Genomic DNA, 22643 nt, shown 5'->3' on the forward strand with positions numbered 1-22643 from the left:
TATTACTATTTTCGAGTATTTACTAAATGGTAATATTTTTATTTTATAAGATTTCATTATGCTACTTATTGTCTTGCAAATAAATTATTTAAATTATTTTAGTTATTGGCACTGGCATAAAACTCAGCAAACTCCACTAATTAGACCTAATTCTTCCTTACGACTTTATTTTTCCTTGTAAAACTCTTAATGGTATATATTACACAAGATAGCAATTTTCGTTCACTTGTGATCCGATAAATAATATGGAAGATAAAATGGTACAATGACGACGGGATAAAAGGGAGGTGTAAGGAACCATTTATAAACAAAATTATGCTGCCTAAAATAACTTCATTAGATACCTTACAACAGAAAGTAACAGCATTAAAGGTTGTTACTAAACTGTATCAGAAATACAGACTGCAAACCTTGTTACGAAGTACTTAACATCCTAAATACATACCTCGCAATGAAAAAGTAATGTGAACTTTGCTGCAAAAAACAAAAATAACAAGCATTTTTGACCAAATTGTACTAACGACCTTTCTGCGACAAAGTAAAATAGCACTAAATTATTTATTCGAAAAATAAGTATAACACGAAAGCTTATATAACAAAATGTGGAAGTAATCCATGCTGTAATTTCCCAAGAACGTGCACCACCGACATAAACTTTGCTATAAACTTGTGACAGCAATACAAACTTTACTACGGAACTGCAACAGAAATATAAACTTTGCTACGAAACTGTGACAGAAATGTAAGCTTTGCTATGAAACTGTGACAGCTACATAAATTTTGCTATAAATTTATGACAGCAACACAGACTTTACTACGAAACTATGACAGACATATAAACTTTGCTATGAAATTGTGACAGCTAAATAAACTTATGACAGCAACAGAAACTTTACTACCAAACTGCGACAGAAATATAAATTTTACTACAAAACTGTGACAGAAATATAAGCTTTCCTACGAAGCTGTAACAGAAATATAAACTTTGCTACGAAACTGTGACAGAAATATAAACTTAGCTACGAAGCTGTGACAGAAATATAAACTTTGTTACGAAACTGCGACAGAAATATAAACTTTACTAAGAAACTGTGACAGAACCATAAACTTTGCTACCAAACTGTGACAGAAATATAAACTTTGCTATGAAACTGTGACAGCTAAACAGACTTTACTATAAACTTATGACAGCAACACAAACTTTACTAAGTAACTGTGACAGAACCATAAACTTTACTACGAAACTGTGACAGATATATAAACTTTGCTATGAAACTGTGACAGCTAAACAAACTTATTACAGCAACACAAACTTTACTAAGAAACTGTGACAGAAATATAAATTTGCTACGAAACTGCGACAGAAATATAAATTTTACTACAACACTGTGACAGAAATATAAACTTTGATACGAAATTGCGACAGAATTATAAACTTTGCTATGAAACTGTGGCATCTAAACAAACTTTGCTATAAATTTATGACAGCAACACAAACTTTACTACGAAAATGTGACAGAAATATAAGCTTTGCTACGAAACTGCGACAGAAATAAAAACTTTACTACGAAACTGTGATAAAATATAAACTTTCCTACGAAACTGTGACAGAAATATAAGCTTTGCTACGAAACTGTGACAGAAATATAAACTTTGCTATGAAACTGTGACAGCTAAACAAACTTTGCTATAAATTTATGACAGCAACACAAACTTTACTACGAAAATGTGACAGAAATATAAACTTTACTACGAAACCGCAACAGAAATATAAACTTTACTACGAAACTGTGACAGAAATATAAATTTTGTTACGAAGCTGTGACAGAAATATAAACTTTCTTACGAAATTGCGACAGAATTATAAACTTTGCTATGAAACTGTGGCATCTAAACAAACTTTGCTATACATTTATGACAGCAACACAAACTTTACTACGAAAATGTGACAGAAATATAAGGTTTGCTACGAAACTGCGACAGAAATAAAAACTTTACTACGAAACTGTGATAAAATATAAACTTTGCTACGAAACTGTGACAGAAATATAAACTTTGCTACGAAACTGCGACAGAAATATAAACTTTGCGATTAATTTATTGACAGCAACACAAACTTTATTACGAAACTGTGATAAAATATAAACTTTCCTACGAAACTGTGACAGAAATATAAGCTTTGCTACGAAACTGTGACAGAAATATAAACTTTACTACGAAACTGTGATAAAATATAAACTTTCCTACGAAACTGTGACAGAAATATAAGCTTTGCTACGAAACTGTGACAGAAATAAAAACTTTACTACGAAACTGTGATAAAATATAAACTTTGCTACGAAACTGTGACAGAAATATAAGCTTTGCTACGAAACTGCGACAGAAATATAAACTTTGCGATTAATTTATTGACAGCAACACAAACTTTATTACGAAACTGTGACAGAACCATAAACTTTACTACCAAACTGTGACAGAAATATAAACTTTGCTATGAAACTGTGACAGCTAAACAAACTTTGCTATAAACTTATGACAGCAACACAAACTTTACCACGAAACTGTGACAGAAATATAAACTTTGCTACGAAACTGCGACAGAAATAAAAACTTTACTACGAAACTGTGATAAAATATAAATTTTGCTACGAAACTGTGACAGAATTATAAGCTTTGTTACGAAACTACAACAGAAATATAAACTTTGCTATGAAACTGTGACAGCTACACTTTGCTATTAATTTATTGACAGCAACACAAACTTTATTACGAAACTGTGACAGAAATATAAACTTTGCTATGAAACTGTGACAGCTAAACAAACTTTGCTATAACTTATGACAGCAACACAAACTTTACCACGAAACTGTGACATAAATATAAACTTTGCTACGAGACTGTGATAAAATATAAACTTTGCTACGAAACTGTCATAGAAATATAAACTTTGCTACGAAACCCTGACAGAAATTTAAGCTTCGCGACAGAAATAAAAACTTTACTACGAAACTGCGGCAGAAATAAAAATTTTACTACGAAACTGTGACAGAAATATAAACTTTGTTACGAAACTGTGACAGAAATATGAACTTTGCTTCGAAACTGTGACAAGTAGGTAAACTTTGACACGATAATTGTAATAAAAACGCAGACTGTAGGTCCTACCACATTACAGTAAGAATGCACACTTTACTGTAGAAGTATAAATACATATTTTGGTAAGGAAACTTAACGATAACCAATTTTTCTTAAAAAAAAAAAAAGTATTTTCAGATGTAGATAAAATAAAAATCACAGCTTGTTATTAAAATTAAGCGAAATGAAGTATACATTAAAATTAAGAGAGAAAAGAATTTCGGTACGAAAAAAATCTCAGCGTGGACTTAATTACAGAAGTTATATGAAAAATTATTTGCTACAAATATACGGCGACAATATATTCGGTTAGAAGAAAATGAGCTAAACAATGACCGTGCTACTATGAAAAAAGAATCAGATACAAGGAGAATAAAAACACGTAGAGTTACTGAGCAAATTTAAATAGCACAATTGTTAGTTGTGGGACGTGAGGGCTCAGCAGTTCGCACCCCAGAAGAACACACTCACCTCTGCTGCTGTTTGTAGCGACGCGATGTCCAGCGCAGCCCCCCCGGCGCGACAACCTCTTCCCGCCAAACCTCAGAGCGCGTGCGCTGCCCTCGGATCGATTATGACAAGAAAAAAGTCTTCCGCCAGCGCCTCCGAGTATCTGTCGCACAGATTCGTCCTCCAGTCGTCTTCTTTCCAGTTGAAACTGATCGAATTTGCGAAAGTAACCCGACTGTTTCAATATAAAAAACTGCAAACAAAACTTTAACTCTTCGGCATCATCCTTCTTTTGTTTAGCTCACCAATTATGTATGCATATTATGTTCTCCAGGTACTGAAAGCAACTTCACGAATTTGGCACGCCATAAAAAAAAAGGAAGAAAAAAGAGAAGGGTTCACTCGAGTCCCTATTAAACAAAACTTCCTTTTAAGATAACACACTTTCTTCAACACTTGACCTTTAACAGAAACGTCCCTCTTCTTTAGCAGACATCGTTCAAGAGTGAAACAGTCTGTCATTTGTTTTCACTGATCAGAACTCCGAACATAAAATATTAGCCTCTCGTCACTTGTTTGTAACATTTGTATGAATTTCGTCATTCATTTGTCTACTTATTTTTTAATGATAAAATGTGAATATCAAAATACTATTGTTTCAACTTTCCGAACACGCTCACTCGACAGTTGACTGTCACAATTTAAATTAAATTCCTGTATTAAATTTTTTTTCTGTCATATTATCTTCGGTTAAAGACGCGGACCTCACGGAATCCACCCAGTGCCTAGCATCGCAGTGTCTTATGCCGCCAACTGCCAGTTCCTCGCGTGCTGTGGCTATACAGGTCACCACCACCACCACTACTACTACGAACCAACCAACTATATGCATCACAACACACCACGAACTAAACACAATCTCTGCTATCCAGCCAACTTATAAAACAACGTAACGAAAATGTTCTTCTTCACGACAATAAAAAAAAGAATAATGTCTTGTAGTAACAGTGGCTACAACCAGACGAGTAACTCCGCCCAATTTCGACTACGTCATATCTACGTCACTATTTAGAAGCGCCATGGACTAGTATCATACAACGGAGAAGGTCCAGAGGTGTACGTAGCTTGTTATGCATGGGAGAGAGATTCTCCCCCCCCCCCCGACTACCATCGTATGAATCGGACTTCGACACTAATGAAACATCAGACACACTGGTAGACGTGTTTCACGTAGTGAGGCTTACCGGGTTACTCGAAACACCGTCGCAATCGTAAATTTCCACCATGATCTGAGCCAGGGGCCCCAATCAGGGAGGACACGGTAGAATTTTTGAGGGCACAAAGCAAAACTCCTAATGTGACATATTATTTTTAAATTTACCTGTAACAAATATATTGGGATATTTAATTTAATTTAAGGACAAGCTAACTTCTGCTAAAATTGAAATTAATTGTAGGCAGGTCTAAATTATACATTACTGACCGACTTAATTATTGATCTTCTTACGTAAGAAAGGAACCAACCTACCTATCTAATCACAAGAAGAATTATAGCTCCAACACGATCACTAATCCTACTACATTGCACTAACAAGCTTCCTGAGTTCTAGTTAATACCTGTACTTGATTTCGACCAAATACTGACTGCACGGTGGATATTCTGTGATTCTCCAAGAATATGATTACTTACCTTAACAGCAATACATTACAAAACAAAATTAAACATGGACTTGAAGCAATATTCATTACACAAGATAGGAACGATACAATCGCTTACAGTGAATAGGATTTCAGACTTTGGCTTGATTTGGACTTGGCATAACTTGGAATTTTTTGACATGATTCATACTTGACTTGAAAAGACTCGCACTTGACTTGGCATGACTTGAACTTGACTTAACTTAAATTTGACTTGGCATGAATTTAACTTGACATAACTTAGATTGGACTTTACTTTAATTTCTTGAAATGGCTTAGATTGGAGTTGGTATGACTTGACATGATAGAGATTGAACTTGGCATGACTTTGACTTCATATGACTCTGATTTGGTAAGACTTGGACGTGATGATTTGGACCTTACTTGACATGACTTGAAATTGATCTGATAAGACTTAGACTTGACTTGGTATGACTTGACATGACTTGAAATTGATCTGATAAGACTTAGACTTGACTTGGTATGACTTGACATGACTTGAAATTTATCTGATAAGACTTAGACTTGACTTGGTATGACTTGACATGACTTGAAATTGATCTGATAAGACTTAGAATTGACTTGGTATGACTTGACATGACTTGAAATTTATCTGATAAGACTTAGACTTGACTTGGTATGACTTGACATGACTTGAAATTGATCTGATAAGACTTAGACTTGACTGGTATGATTTGATATGACTTGAAATTGATCTGATAAGACTTAGACTTGACTGGTATGACTTGACATGACTTGAAATTGATCTGATAAGACTTAGACTTGACTTGGTATGACTTGACATGACTTGAAATTGATCTGATAAGACTTAGACTTGACTTGGTATGACTTGACATGACTTGAAATTGATCTGATAAGACTTAGACTTGACTGGTATGACTTGACATGACTTGAAATTGATCTGATAAGACTTAGACTTGATTGGTATGATTTGACATGACTTGAAATTGATCTGATAAGACTTAGACTTGACTGGTATGACTTGACATGACTTGAAATTGATCTGATAAGACTTAGACTTGACTTAGTATAACTCGACATGACTTGAAATTGATCTGGTAAGACTTAGAATTGACTTAGTATGACTTGACATGACTTGAAATTGATCTGGTAAGACTTAGAATTGACTTGGTATGACTTGACATGACTTGAAATTGATCTGATAAGACTTAGAATTGACTTAGTATGACTTGACATGACTTGAAATTGATCTGGTAAGACTTAGAATTGACTTGGTATGACTTGACATGACTTGAAATTGATCTGATAAGACTTAGAATTGACTTGGTATGACTCGACATGACTTGAAATTGATCTGATAAGACTTAGAATTGACTTGGTATGACTTGACATGACTTTAAATTTATCTGATAAGACTAGACTTGACTTGATATGATTTGGGTTTGACTTGACATGACTTGGACTTAATTTCGCGTGGTTTAAAGTTGAGTTGGATGAATTTGGCATGACTTGACTGGAACTTAATTTGACTTAGGCTTGGGTTTCATTTAGGCTTGGCTTTCACTAGACTTGACATTACATGATTTGACTTAGGCTTAACTGCGACTTCGAGGAGAATAAGGTGGTTGTGGTTGTAGTTGTGGTGGCGTTGATATGAAGATGATGATGATGATGTATTACTGACTAATAAATTGAGAATTTTGTATTAGCCATCGGCGTAGCTCAGGTGGTAGACGGTACGGAGCTGCGCTTGGGCGTGGGTTCGATTCCCGTTTGGGCTGATTAGTTTTTCTAATTGGGTGTTTACAAGGTTTTCTCCAACTGTAAGACAAATTTCAAGTAATCCCAGCGAATCCTCAACCTTATCTCGCTATCACCAACTTCATCGACGCTGAGTACTATAGTAGTTGATGTAGCGTCGTTAGAAAACCAAATAATAAAATTAAATTCGTGTTTTCAGATCTGACGTGTATGGAAATTCCTTTTCTTTTAATTAAATGCGTAAAAGATAAAACTGTTCAATGACGATTTTATGAATATACTCCCATTTCGTCTTGTATTCTATTTTTAATCCACTCTCATTCTTACACTTAAAAAAAGTGAACTAATTAAAATATAAGTTAAAATAGCCATTACGGGCAAACTGGGAATTTCAATGAAAAGTCTTTTTCATAAATATTAGTTTATTATTAGTGTGAGACATAGATAAGACTCTAAATTTAAATATTCTAATGTTTTATTTTCAAAAGGAAAGTATTTCGCAAGTTTTATGGGCATTGAATTTAAGTGATCATGGCTGGGTAATAGGTACTGTTTTGTTTCCCTAAAGTTTGCAGCACTTACTCATAGAGAGATCAGCTGTTAATGTTTGTTTTTCAAGCAGCTGTTGTTGAAGAAATATTTTGAGAGTGTGCACTGTTAATTCCAGAGCTCCAGGATCAAGGAACTTTTTACTCTGTACCATATTCTTTCTGCCATTTATTTTCAGTAGTTTGAGTTAATCTAACAGTTCAAGTGAATATTTTGACTTAGAAATGTCACAGTTGTTTTGAAACTGGAAAAATAAAAACATTAACTGATCTGTAACATCCGTGACGTGGAAGGAACAGCTATGAAATATATATCGATTATGATGTTGTGAACTAATTTGATGCCATAAGATTTGCATAGCTTTCACATGGACGCTATGGGAATGAATCTCTTTTTACTTGAAGCACAGACCTGTGTTTTACACTTTTTGTTGATAAGGTGTGAAGTGAGTTCACAAATCTTGTAATATCCGCAACGGAACTTTTGCTTTATTTTCTGCAATAATAAATGTTATTCAGCAACTTTTTTTTCTTTAAAATGGTACTGATCTTCTAAATTTTATTAATAATTAAAGTTGACAAAAGTAATTTCATTTTCAATATATACACTGGTGGTCATAATTCTGGAAACTTTTTGCGTTTGTACTGAATTGTCATAACATCTGTTTTTATTCACACATCAATACAATTTAAAATGTTATTCGTGACTGAAATCATCAAACAAACATTGTCTATTCTATTTTTATAGAAAATACATGACTTTACATCATAATGTGTATGACAAAACATATATTTATAAATTAACACTTAGAAACACTTTCGTGTTATTTTTTCATTCACTCTGTAAACACACTTTCGTGTTATTTTTTCATTCACTCTGTAAACAGTTCGTACTTTGTGAGATAACCTTTATTTTTAATGACAGTATCAATTCTGCGGGGCATTGAGTCCTCTAGACGTTGCAGTTCTTCCTTGCTGATGATCCGAAACCAGCTGTGGATAGTGGCATCAATGAATTCAATTTTGCTGCTGCAATTTTTTTAGACACCAAACTTTTTAACCTTGACCACAAGTTTTCAATTGGATTAAGGTCATGATTATTCCCAGGCCACTTTAACACCTTGATGTTTTTCTGTTGAAACCATTGTTTAAAACACTTGGTAGTATGGTATGGAGCACCAACCTGTTGAAATACTAAGTCATCACAATTTGGGTGTAAGTAGGCAATGGATAGTATCAATTTCAATTTCATAATATCTTTTTTGTATTTTTCCGCGTTCAAGTTCCCTTGAAAAATCTGAAGTCTTCCTACTCTATTGCTGGACATGCATCCCCAGATCTTGACAGCAACAGGACGTTTCATGGTTGCGATGAGGCACTCGGGATTCAAAGCTTCTCCATTTCGTCGAACATATTTGTTTCCGTCACTTCCAAATATAGAAATCCTTGTTTCATCGTCCCATATCACTTTCGCATAGTCATCAGTGGTCCATGATTGATGACTTTTGCACCAATTTACACGATTTTCTCGTTGTCTTTTGTTGAGAAGTGGCTTTTTTCTGAGTGCTTTTGCTTTCAATTCATTGTCAAATAATTTCCTTCGAAGAGTTCTCACAGAAATATTACGTCCACTGCTGTGTAGAACTTCCTGTACCTCTTTAGAATATTTCTTTCCATCTTTCAATGCCAATCGACAAATCTGCCTCACATCTCATGGACTTACTTTAGGTTTTATACCAGTCCTAGGTGCTGTTTTACAAGATTTTGTGGATTTCAACCTCTGTCATGCTTTCTGGACGCCAGACACTGTAGCACCATTACCAAGCTTCCTTGCAATTTCCTTGAATGTTTATCCTTCTTCTCGAAGTGTGACTGCCCTACTTCGTTTAGAAAGTGTCCAGTCCTTTCGTGGAACCATTGTGATAAAATTATTATCAATAAAGTTTGTGGTAAAGCAATCAGTTGTTAACCGAACGAAATCTTGTCAGACTAATGATAGAAAAACACTAATAATGTCCATATTTTATGAAACAGTGCTCAACAATGCTCCTAATGATAAAAGTGATCTTAAAATAAAAAATGGACCAATTTTTATTACAGTAAATGAAATCAGAAATTAATATTCAGATCTTGAACGACAAAAACATAATTCCCAATATAATGACTATTTATTGTTAAAATATTAAGAATTTAATATAATACCTTTATTATAACTCCATAATTGATGAATCAGTCACGAGGAATATTTTAAATTGTATAAATCTGTGAATAAATACAGATGTTATAATAATTCAGTACAAAAACAAAAAGTTTCCAGAATTATGGCCACCAGTGTAGAGTTTGAAAATAGTAAAATGTAACATCCATGACAACTGGAATGGCTGAAAAGTGAACATGGCATAATATTTATCTCAAACTTTTTACATTTTCTACATATTAACCTATTAGTCACATAATCAACGAGCACACTCTCTCCAAGAAATGAGAATTTGGCAGATTTTTATCTTCTTTAAAATTCATCCTATATTCTACTAAATCTGAGAAGAAAAGCGTTAACTACATAGTGTACCAATATTTTCAATACTTTCAAAATTAATGGCAATTGTCGCAAAATGAAACCCGGTAACTTTATCGGTGACGTCACTGGCAGGATGGTGCGGGCATACGTTATCCGGGGGGCCGGACGTCGCCTGAGGTCCGGCAGGTGGTCGTTGCTTGCCAAAGTAATTTGTTTCTTTAAATTTCGTTAGTGACAATATAGAAGCAACTGCGGGAATTGGTGGCTGCCCCAGGGATAATCCTGTGGAAAAATATCGATATGTGTACACCATTCATGACCTCGATCCTGTTCCAAGTCCAGACAGTCAAATTACAGCTTTGACGGTTATAGAAGCTCCAGTCACGGGTACGAATCGCACTCATTTATGGATATTTCATCATTAGATCTAGTGTAATATAAAAGTAAACTTACAGTAAATTGCAAAATTAAGGGACAGATGGATGGATAGACAGACGCATGAGTGAATTGATAAACGCTTTAATGGATGGTCGGATTCATATACGGATAGGTGGATCCTGCATCTGTGGATGTATGAACGAACAGGTGGATACTAGAGTCCCGTCGCTCTAATTTCCGGCAGCCAATAGCGTTGCAGGTCGGCTACATTTAAACGTGTGCGTCTTGTGAGTCTATAATAAAATAAGTATATATACATTTTTAAAATAAGTATATATAAATTTCAATCATAAGACACATCTGTTTTGCAAATGTTTATTTGCTATATGAATATGGAATATATTAACGTTTTCGCCTTATTGGGCATCATCAGATATAATAAAATATGTAATCTGAACCTTGATCAAATTGAGCAAATAACAAATGAGCAATGTATTATACATGGTGTTGGATCTTCATGAGCTTTATGTATAAAAGTATAAATAAAGTGAAGGATAATTAATTTCAATGTGATGCAAACTTTTAAAATTGAAATTGAAATTGATTGTGTATACATATAACTCATGTTACAGTATGAATACAAATTAATCAATTAGAATTATACGATTTATCAATGATGTTAAAAAATTATGAATAAAATGAATATATTAGCTTAAAATTAATTAAAATTCACATTGTTCGAAGAATGTCTTAGGGTACTGTGTACAATATTGATGTTGTGTTGTGACTGATGGATCTTGTGTTGTCGATTGGTTGTAATTATACGTGTAGAATTTCAATCGTGTTCGCTTGTGAACTGAATGTTATCTGACATTGATACAAATAGTGGTTATTATTGATCATTTAGATCTAAAATATTCATCTGATTTTAATGACATACAGATAATTATCATTGATGATTGCTGTGTGTAATCAAAGTTTATCAGGGACTGTATATGTGAAGATGATTTATATGTATATGTCTTGATGTTTGTAGAAGTGTGTTGGTGGTTTGAAGCGAACTGTAAAATGAATTGTAAAAAAAAAAAATGTCTTGTGAGTCGCTGATGAAGACGTTATTAATTTCTTAAGTCTCGATAAATACTTAATATAATTGCCCGCCATTTTGGCTCTTTCGTTGGCGTTCGCAGAAAGCACACGAAGACGTTATTTGCCGCTTAATTATTTGCTGAATTACAGTGCGTTTGATTTATTATCATAGGAGCTACGACATGATAATGTTTAACGGTGTGGCAAATAGATTCCTCGTCTGATAGCTCGGCAACGAAAGAACAAAAATGGCGAACGATACTACCTATCTAGACTTTATAGAGCCTTCACTTCCTAAGACGTAAGCAAAGAGGAGGAGTCACGCCGGGAATAACAGCGTCGCGACTATAGTACAGTAAATGTGTGAGAGTGTGCATGGAGTAGGCTAGTGGTTGCGACTGAACAAACAAATGTGTAGAGAAATGAGTCATGAATAGATCGATTTTTTGGATTATGTATGAATAGATAGATTTTATTTATGTACTTGTTTACACACCGGTACTTATTTTTTTTTTTAATTTTAGTCAGTTATTTAACGACGCTGTATCAACTACTAGTTATTTAGCGTTGATGGAATTAATGATAGCGAGTGGTATTTGGCGTAGTGAGGCCGAAGATTCTAAATGTGATTACCTGATATTTGCCTTACGGTTGGTAAAAGTCCATGTATTGTGGGTTCCTATCACCACGACGTGGCGCGTCCTCAAGTTGCGGATAGAGGAGACGGCCTCCAGATATGGAGGGTAGCTGTGAATATATTGAATAAGCAGTCGTGGACAGCCGATAATGGGTGGTCCTCCAGCTTGGGGGTTGGGCGAAAGGCTAACAACCCATCACCGTAAAAAAGTAGCCTGTTACGAAACCCCAAACTAAGTCTTCACTTGAAGGAACATTAAATCCAGACGTTTGAGATGGGCAGAGCGTGTAGCACGTATGGGCGAATCCGGAAATACATATAGAGTGTTAGTTGGAAGGCCGGAAGGAAAGGACCTTTTGGGAGGCCGAGACATACTTGGGAGGATAATATTAAAATGGATTTGAGGGAGGTGGGTATGATTGTAGAGATTAGATTAATCTTGCTCAGGATAGGGACCAATGGCGGGCTTGTATGAGGGTGGCAATGAACCTCCGGGTTCCTTAAAAGCCAGTAAGTAAGTTAATTGGTAAAAGCTCGTAAAAACAATCATGTAATCAGTCCAAGCAGGAACCGAACCCATGCTCGAGTGCAGCTACGGATCAGCAGGAAAACGCTCTACCGCCCTAGCTATGTCGGTGGTTATCTTCTTTTATGAATGTGTGAACATGCATAGAGAGAGATAGATGGGTAGATGAACATGTGGATGGTTTTATGAATGTATTGATGGATAGGGTTTTGAATGAATGAATAAATGAATGAGTGAGTGACTGACTGACTGACTGACTGAATGAATGAATAAATGAATGAGTGAGTGACTGACTGACTGACTGACTGAATGAATGAATGAATGAATGAATGAATGAATGAATGAATGAATGAATGAATAAATGAGTGAGTGACTGACTGACTGACTGAATGAATGAGTGAGTGACTGACTGACTGACTGAATGAATGAATGAATGAATGAATGAATGAATGAATGAATGAATAAATGAATGAGTGAGTGACTGACTGACTGACTGAATGAATGAATGAATGAATAAATGAATGAGTGAGTGAGTGACTGACTGACTGACTGACTGACTGACTGACTGAATGAATGAATGAATGAATGAATGAATGAGTGAGTGAGTGACTGACTGACTGAATGAATGAATAAATGAATGAGTGAGTGACTGACTGAATGAATGAATGAATGAATGAATGAATGAATGAATGAATAAATGAATGAGTGAGTGACTGACTGACTGAAGGAATGAATGAATGAATGAATAAATGAATGAGTGAGTGACTGACTGACTGAATGAATGAATGAATGAATGAATAAATGAATGAGTGACTGACTGACTGACTGAATGAATGAATGAATGAATGAATGAATGAATGAATGAATGAATGAATGAATGAATGAATGAATGAATGAATGAATGAATAACCAGGAAAAATGAACGGACATAGGCCAATACATATATCATTTTGTTTAATTTAAGGTTGCGTGGATGTATATAATGTATCATTTCTTCAAGTTTTTTTTTTTTTTGACTTAGCGTATATTAGTTCTTATCTTTGTGTGACTTAGATGTAACTAATAGTATGAGTTCCCTCGACTAGTAGTTTCTTCAATGACCGCCCTAATCGATGTTATCAGTTCCGAATATAACATAATTTTATGCGAGTTTTGAATTTTTCAGGCTCTAAATACGATAGAACCATTTTATTTTTTATTCTGTAGCGCTTTATCTCGTACTTCAGAGCACCGCCTTATTTTTTTATAGTCCATCCGGCTAAGAAGTATTTTTATCTTTAATTCTTTCTTCTGTTACTAATTGCACTCGCCCAATTTCTTTAATTACAATGCTATATAAGACAATATGTTTCAAGCGGAGCCTCTGTGATCCACACTTTGAAAAACATTAACTTAAAAATAGCTCAAAGTAATGGATCAACTTCAAGCTCGATTGTTACTCCGTTATTCCCCACATATCAGAGCTAATTTAAACCGTCAATTCTGAAGATGAATCACACAGATAATTTGTTAGGCTACAAACTTCACTTCGTGAGACTAACTTCGTCAACGCCCACTTTTACGAGAAAGCTAAAACTGGTATAAAAAGGTATAACGAACGTTTATAGTCGATGTAAAGCAATCGATAAAGATTTTAAAAGTCATATCTGAGATTGGATCTTGTGCAATATAATTTTTATGGAGATATCAACGCAAGAATAGAACACGAACTTAACTGGGTAAATCATGTATATATGACTGCTCGTTGGCTCGTGGGAAAGAAACGAGTATAGGACACCGGTGATGTTGCTTCCCGTCACTGGAGGCGCTAGAATGAGTTATTACCAACTTTAATATTAAACTTTACCTCAGTCTGTATTTGGTTGGGCATCATACGCAGGAACTTGGTATCACCGGTAGGTTAGTATTTTTCCTGGAACCAAGATTCTTGTAACACTCGCTCATTAAGAAAGTTAGTTTACAGAAAAGACAGAGATACTGTTCGTAACGTATGGATGTTAAAGGAACGGCTTTCAACTGCATCAATTTTTTTATATGGTAACATGTTCCTGTTAATTGGTCATTTAATGATACTACAGTATACAGGTGAACCGTAAGTAAAGCCATTAAAATCTGGGGGTTACTCTTTGACATATTTCAAACAAAAAAGTCTAATACAATTTTGCTCGTTTTTGCTTTCTTTTCGAGATAAAAATTGTTTTATATGAAACATTTCATAGTGTGTTTTGGGAAAGCCATTGATTTAATTCCCGATATGCTCAGTCAATTTAACAGAGCAGTGTATTATGATAATAAATGATTGAAAGAATTTTAGTTTTGTTCTTTAAATGTGCAGAAATTTGATCCGAACAAATGTATATTTTCGTTCAGAAAAGGAATTTTAAAATGTTACATTTGTTGGAATCAAATTTCTGCACATTTAAATTTATTTTTATTTTATTGGGTTATTTTACGACGCTGTATCAACATCTGAGGTTATTTAGCGTCTGAATGATATGAAGGTAATAATACCAGTGGAATGAGTCCGGGGTCCAATACCGAAAGTTACCCAGCATTTGCTCTTATTGGTTAAGGGAAAATCCTGGAAAAAACCTCAACCAGGTAACTTGCCCCGAGCAGGATTCGAATCCGGGCCACCTGGTTTTGCGGCCAGACGCGCTGACCGTTATTCCACAGGTGTGGACTGCACATTTAAAGGACAAAACTAAAATTATTTCAATCATTTATTATCATAATACATTGGTCTCTTAAATTGGCTGACCATATTGGGAATTAATTCAGTAGTTTTCCCAAAATATGCTATGAAATGTTTCAGATAAAATAATTTTTTCACGAAAAGGAAGCAAAAACGAGCAAAATTGTATTAAACTTTTTTGTTCGAAATATCAAAAAGAATAACACCTTGAAATTAATGACAATACTTACGGTTTACCATGTACAATATATTATATTTTAACACTACTTCACAAGACTGTCACCTACATCTCAATATGATGGTAACGAAAGGGTGGTAAAATCCTCAGTTCTTTTTTGTAAGAAATCGGCAATTTGGAAATAAACTTCAGTACCTGTAACTTACCATTTCTAAAACTTGTCTTGCACATCGAAGTAATAGGCCTAATACGGCGTATTTTCTTTATTTTGTTTGTATCTTAATGTAATTCCAGCTTAAGTGACTGGTTGGCTAACTCTGAAAAACGGATTGAGACAAGTGACCAACCTGCTTGGAGCTCATAGATTCTTCCCCACAGGCCAAAATTATCTTGCAAGAATTCGCGATCCCGTACATCAGCCGTGGCGAGAACGTGACTCGCGAGACATTGTGGCTCGCAGTGATAGCTGTGCATTTCGCTTGCTTCTAACCTCCGCCAGCCCCCACTCTCTCACTCACTGGAGTCAAACTCCGTTCCATTTGTATTTGTCCCTGACCTGCGAGTGACATATGTCTCTCTCGAAACCATGTACGAAAGTTCCAAGTAGGATGGGAGGACGCATTTTTTGCTGTCAATATGACGAGAATATTAAATGTATGATTTGTTCACAAGTAGACCTATTACGAGGAAAAGGTTGTATAACATAAAACGGTATTATACTACATGTTACTGATGAAACATTAAAAGGATAAGTGTTATTGTTATCATCATCATCATCATCATCATCATCATCATCATCATCATCATCATCATCATCTCTGTACGTCGACCCTTTTTCAGCAGATGTACGAATAATGCGGTTAGCTCTTCAATTTGAACTCACTGATTTACAATGTGATGTCAAATGAAAGCTAGATGTAAGGACTTGACAAATGTTGAACTTTCAAATCTTTGCCAAAAATTAATATCCGAAGTTTCGTTCTTTCGCTTGCTCTGTTGAAGCCATGTTCGCTACAACTTACGTTTGTGAAAAATTATTTTCAACAATTAAAATAGTAAAAACCAAATTTAGATCACGACTGACAGACAAATACCTTCGTGATCAACTACGACTGGCAGTAAGTGACATAATTCCTGATTTTGAAACTTTGTCGCAGAGACATTCTGAAGACAGTTAATTTTAGGTTGTGATAATGTTCATTTATTGTTCATTTCTTTCTTCGTTACACGTACTAAACATTAGTTTGTATCCTTGTACTGTATGAAATTATATTTAAGTGCTTGACGTAAGGAAAATGAAAATCCGTTAATAAGTCAGACAGTTGCTTCACTTCCCCTTCGGGTGTCCGCTTCCCTCCATAGGTACTATGCACGTTGCAGGTTACACAGTGGCTCGGCGCACTATTACATTTTCGCCACCGCTGCCGTACATTATAATTATTTCTCCTCCCAGTTCCTTATCTTTCATTGCCATTGGTCGGTCGTTTGTTTTTAACAACGATGTATCAACTATGCTGTTATCTAGCTTACGTACAAATGTTGATAATGAGTTGTTAATGGTGAGGTGAGTCAGAATATTCCCTATAGAATTACCTGGCATCGGAGAAAGTCCTCGGAAAAACCCAACTACTTAAGGGGAACTGGACGTTATCGCATGCAAAGTATTGATAAAAATAGCCTATCTTCAAGCAGTCATGAATGTAATACTATTTATCACAGCTATTTCATTTTTTTAGTGATATATGTATACATATTAAGCTTTAAAATGAAAAAAGAATGGTTAATCTAGTGTAAATCCTACCCTTAAGTTAATTGTTAAATTTAAACATTTTTTATCTAAATTCACTACATATCAGTGGTTAGGTACACTCTATTCACTTATTATAGCACACATTGAATTAAAATTTTGGCCACTTACTGCTAATAGATACTAAAACATACCCTACTAAAATTATTAAAATATCTGTAATACTATGGGCATAGGGCTTATACTAATCTTCAATTTTTTAAAATTTATTCACGGTGATGATTTCTATAAGTCCTATGCCCATAATATTACAGATACATGAATAATTTTAGCAGGGTATGTTTTAGTATCTATTAGCAGTAAGTGGTCAAATTTTCAATTCAATATGTGCTATAATAAGTGAATAGAGTGTACCTAATCACAGACATATAGTGAATTTATAAAAAAAATGTGCTTAATTAAAAAAATTAATTTAAGGATAAAGATTTACTCTAGAGTATCCATTCTTTTTCATTTTAAAGCTTAATATGCATAGACACATAGCTAACAAAAATGAAAGACCTCTGATAAATAGTATTATATTCATGACTGCTTGAAGATAGGCTATTTTTACCATTATTTTTCATGCGATAATGACCAACTCCCCTTAATAAACCTATCGGAATTCGAACCCACGTCCGAGAACAGCTTCGTAGCACGAGCCAACTCCTAACTTACGCCGGTGGCCAACTCCATCTCTTATAGCCTAATTTTATTCTACAGTGTAATTTAATCGCATTTGCTACATCTCATAAATCTCGAAGACATCGACGAGTGTATAGCACTGAAACACATCTAATTTATTTTAACATTGCCTGAAACTTTATGTGCGATGTAATATTTATATCCATTACAATAACTAGGGCCCTCTGGGGGTGACAGACGGTCTTCGAAGAACATCTTAATAGCATGGAGGGCAGAATTAAATCTATTTTAACCATCAGAATGTTTTATACCTCAAGTAGGTTTCTCATACGCCGCCTCCCAGACAAACACTAATCCGTGTGCAGCCGTCGATCCATCAGTCACGAGCAAGTCCTATTTATTACGTAGATTGCCGTAAGCAGGGTTGTAATATATCTAAGCCGCCTCAAATGGCCGGCTCTGTATTCATAACTCACCTGCGAGTATAGTGCATGCCTGTAACAAGAGAGCTTCAGTCACTGTTTGAATAGCCACTCGCACGCTATGCGCTAAAACATTGCTTTTGACGGTTCTTTAAACTGAGAAGACAGGTGTCATTAAATGACATCTCTGTGCATATTACTTACTTACTTACTTACTTACTGGCTTTTAAGGAACCCGGAGGTTCATTGCCGCCCTCACATAAGCCCGCCATAGGTCCCTATCCTGAGCAAAATTAATCCAGTCTCTATCATCATATCCCACCTCCCTCAAATCCATTTTAATATTATCTTCCCATCTACGTCTCGGCCTCCCTAAAGGTCTTTTTCCCTCCGGCCTCCCAATTAACACTCTATATGCATTTCTGGATTCGTCCATACGTACTACATGTCCTGCCCATCTCAAACGTCTGGATTTAATGTTCCTAATTATGTCAGGTGAAGAATACAATGCGTGCAGTTCTGTGTTGTGTAACTTTCTCCATTCTTCTGTAACTTCATCCCTCTTAGCCCCAGATATTTTCCTAAGCACCTTATTCTCAAACACCCTTAACCTATGTTCCTCTCTCAAAGTGAGAGTCCAAGTTTCACAATCATGTATGTATGTATGTATGTATGTATGTATGTATGTATGTATGTATGTATGTATGTATGTTTGTATGTATTTATTTACACTGCAAGTGGACATGCACCCGGTGGCAGTGGTATACACAATATAAACAATACACAATAAAGAAATGATAAACAGTATTTACAATACACAATACAATTATACAATACACAATAGGCCTACAATTTTATACACAATACAATAAGAATACACAATATAATTTAACACAATAATAATAAAACATAAATAAAATACCTAATTTTACATTACAACCTACATTATTATGTACAGGCCCTACATAAGTTTCAATAGTCTTTCACTTTATTCTCATCTCACTCACTGTAGTGGCACTATGACGCATTGCACTGACACTTTAGCACACATTTCATTGACGTTATAGATTATCACTGATCGGAACTATTCACTGCACTGTAAAACCATAACTTCACTGACTCACCTCGCTTCACTGATACAACAGTTCAAATAAGTCAAATAATTACACCCTTATGCATACTGTACTTATAAACAGAACTACATTTAAACTAAACATTTCTAGTCTAAGACCCACTTACACGCTATTTTTAAATAATTTACAATTCAAACCAAGGAAGTAACTCGTCAGGCTAATTAAATACATGTCACCTTAAAAAATTAAATGTTAAATGTCGCCTTAATTTTAATTTGCACTTTATACACAACTTTTTAAATTATTCTTGAATCTCCTTAAGGAAGGACAGCCCTCAAAGACCGCTGCAGGTAGGTCATTCCAATCATTTATAGTTCTATTTAAAAATGAGAATTTACCTACACCCGTTTTCTGTTTCCTACATTTGATTTTAAAATCATGATCGTTCCTACCATAGTACGTTGGCTTTTCATAAGGAACAACCGGTAATATAACTGTTTTATAAATTCCAACTTTCAGATTTTTGGACAGCAGACTGGATGATAAAAGCTTCTCAACCGAATAATAACAGGCATTTTCCATATTTATTCTGTGTTTAATTTCCTCCCGAGTATCATTTATGTTTGTTACTGTTGCTCCAAGATATTTGAACTTCTCCACCTCTTCAAAAGATAAATTTCCAATTTTTATATTTCCATTTCGTACAATATTCTCGTCACGAAACATAATCATATGCTTTGTATTTTCGGGATTTACTTCCAAACCTATCTCTTTACTTGCTTCCAGTAAAATTCTTGTGTTTTCCCTAATCACAAATAAATTAAAATAAGCAGCATTGTAAGTGAACGTGTGCCACGTAACTTTTAAACTTTTTGATTAATTTCTTTGAAATTCGGCGGGTTTGTTGTATCTGTACGTTTAAATAACAGTACCAAATTTCATGAAGTTTAGTTCATTAGTTTCATAGATATTAATTATCACTTATTTTAATGATATTAAATTATGCGTAAATTCAGAACATTCCTGGCGGCTTTAGAATTGTTTTTGCTTTCCAAGATTATCTGTGAAGGCCTTACATTTCATGATAAAGGAAAGTGCGCAAGAATTTTTAAATTTGAGAAATGGTTCATGAGATAAAATTTTTCTTACAATTCATAGTTTTCTTTCATATATATATTTTTTAAATTTTAAAGTTAAAAATTCACGCAATAAAAAGTTTTCAGTAAATAGCTGATTCCATGCACAGCTTTGTGTATTGGAGTATGCTGTGTACCCTTGCAAAGTCTCATGTAAATCGGGGAAAATGGAAACCGCTAGAAACTTTATTATTGACCAAAAACGTAATTTTGAGAAAACTTCATTTTTAGTGGGTTTGGTAGGTTTAAAAGAGCTACGCGTAGGATTTTAAAAATGATCGCCAGTCCTTTAAAAAATTTAAACGGGGGCTAAATGTAGGACAGAATTTTAAACAAATGTATAAGCTAATTATTGATGTGAAAAACAAAACTATTTATTTTTACCATTTTGGCTAAAAATTCGTCCTAGTGTCCCTTAAGGGATTAGGACAGCTTACAGCAGTAAAATTTTTGGAAATATTCAACATTTTTTTTCATCCATTACTGTACTTTGTACAGTAATGAAAATTGGTATGTGTAAAACACTGTCTTCTTGCTATACGAAAAAAATATTTTTACGATTTAAAACAATTATTTATATATTTTTTTTCAAAATTCATAATGGTGGTAGTTCATTGTACTGTGATGAAGCGTTTCCCTCATAACTCATAAACTTGTTAACTTTTTCACGTTATCTCTCTTTTATTCTAACTGATTGAATCTCCGTATTACAAATCCACTCATTGAATTCTCTCACATCACCCCTTCTTCCTAACTGATTGAATATCCGGATAACATATCCACTCATTGAATTCTCTCACATCTCCCCTTGTTTCTGAATATCCGGTTTACAAATCCAATGATTGAATTCTCTCAGGTCATCCCATCTTCCTAACTGATTGAATCTCCGGATTACAAATCCACTCATTGAATTCTCTCACATCACCCTTTCTTCCTAACTGATTGAGTCTCCGGGTTAAAATACACTCATTGAATTCTCTCACATCACTCCTTCCTAACCGATTGAATTTCCGGATTACAAATCCACTCATTGAATTCTCTCACATCTCCCCTTCTTCCTAACTGATTGAATCTCCGGATTACAAATCCACTGATTGAATTCTCTCATGTCACCCTATCTTCCTAATTGATTGAATATCCGGTTTACAAATCCACTCATTGAATTCTCTCACATCACCCCATCTTCCTAACTGATAGAATCTCCGGATTACAAATCCACTGATTTGAATTCTCTCACATCACCCCTTCTTCCTAACTGATAGAATCTCCGGATTACAAATCCACTCATTGAATTCTCTCACGTCACCCCTTCTTCCTAATAGATTGAATATCCGGTTTACAAATCCAATGATTGAATTCTCTCAGGTCACCCCATCTTCCTAACTGATTGAATCTCCGGATTACAAATCCACTGATTGAATTCTCTCACATCACCCTTTCTTCCTAACTGATTGAGTCTCCGGGTGAAAATCCACTCATTGAATTCTCTCACATCACCCCTTCTTTCCAACTGATTGAATATCCGGTTTACAAATCCACTCATTGAATTCTCTCACATCACCCTTTCTTCCTAACTGATTGAGTCTCCGGGTTAAAATCCACTCATTGAATTCTCTCACATCACTCCTTCCTAACCGATTGAATTTCTGGATTACAAATCCACTCATTGAATTCTCTCACATCTCCCCTTCTTCCTAACTGATTGAATCTCCGGATTACAAATCCACTGATTGAATTCTCTCATGTCACCCCATCTTCCTAATTGATTGAATCTCCGGATTACAAATCCACTCATTGAATTCTCTCACATCACCCCTTCTTCCTAACTGATTGACTCTCCGGATTACAAATCCATTCATTGAATTCTCTCACATCATCCCTTCTTCCTAACTGATTGAATCTCCGGATTACAAATCCACTCATTGGATTTTCTCAGATCACCCCTTCTTCCTAACTGATTGAAAGAAGAATAGTCTCGCAGTCCAG

The 22643-nt window shown here is 34.9% G+C and overlaps 1 protein-coding gene across 1 annotated transcript in view; it reads right to left on the reverse strand.

The window, feature by feature from the left end:
* Nucleotides 1-3889, reverse strand: part of LOC138700313 (uncharacterized) — a 121978-nt gene extending 118089 nt beyond the window's left edge. The window contains exon 1 of the mRNA XM_069826857.1: nt 3607-3889. The gene's annotated coding sequence lies outside the window, so the exon portion shown is untranslated. The remainder of the gene's footprint in view (nt 1-3606) is intronic.
* Between the last annotated feature and the right edge of the window lie 18754 nt (nt 3890-22643).

This window comes from Periplaneta americana, chromosome 5, assembly GCF_040183065.1.
Source record: "Periplaneta americana isolate PAMFEO1 chromosome 5, P.americana_PAMFEO1_priV1, whole genome shotgun sequence".
In the NCBI taxonomy this organism is placed as follows: Eukaryota; Metazoa; Arthropoda; class Insecta; order Blattodea; family Blattidae; genus Periplaneta; species Periplaneta americana.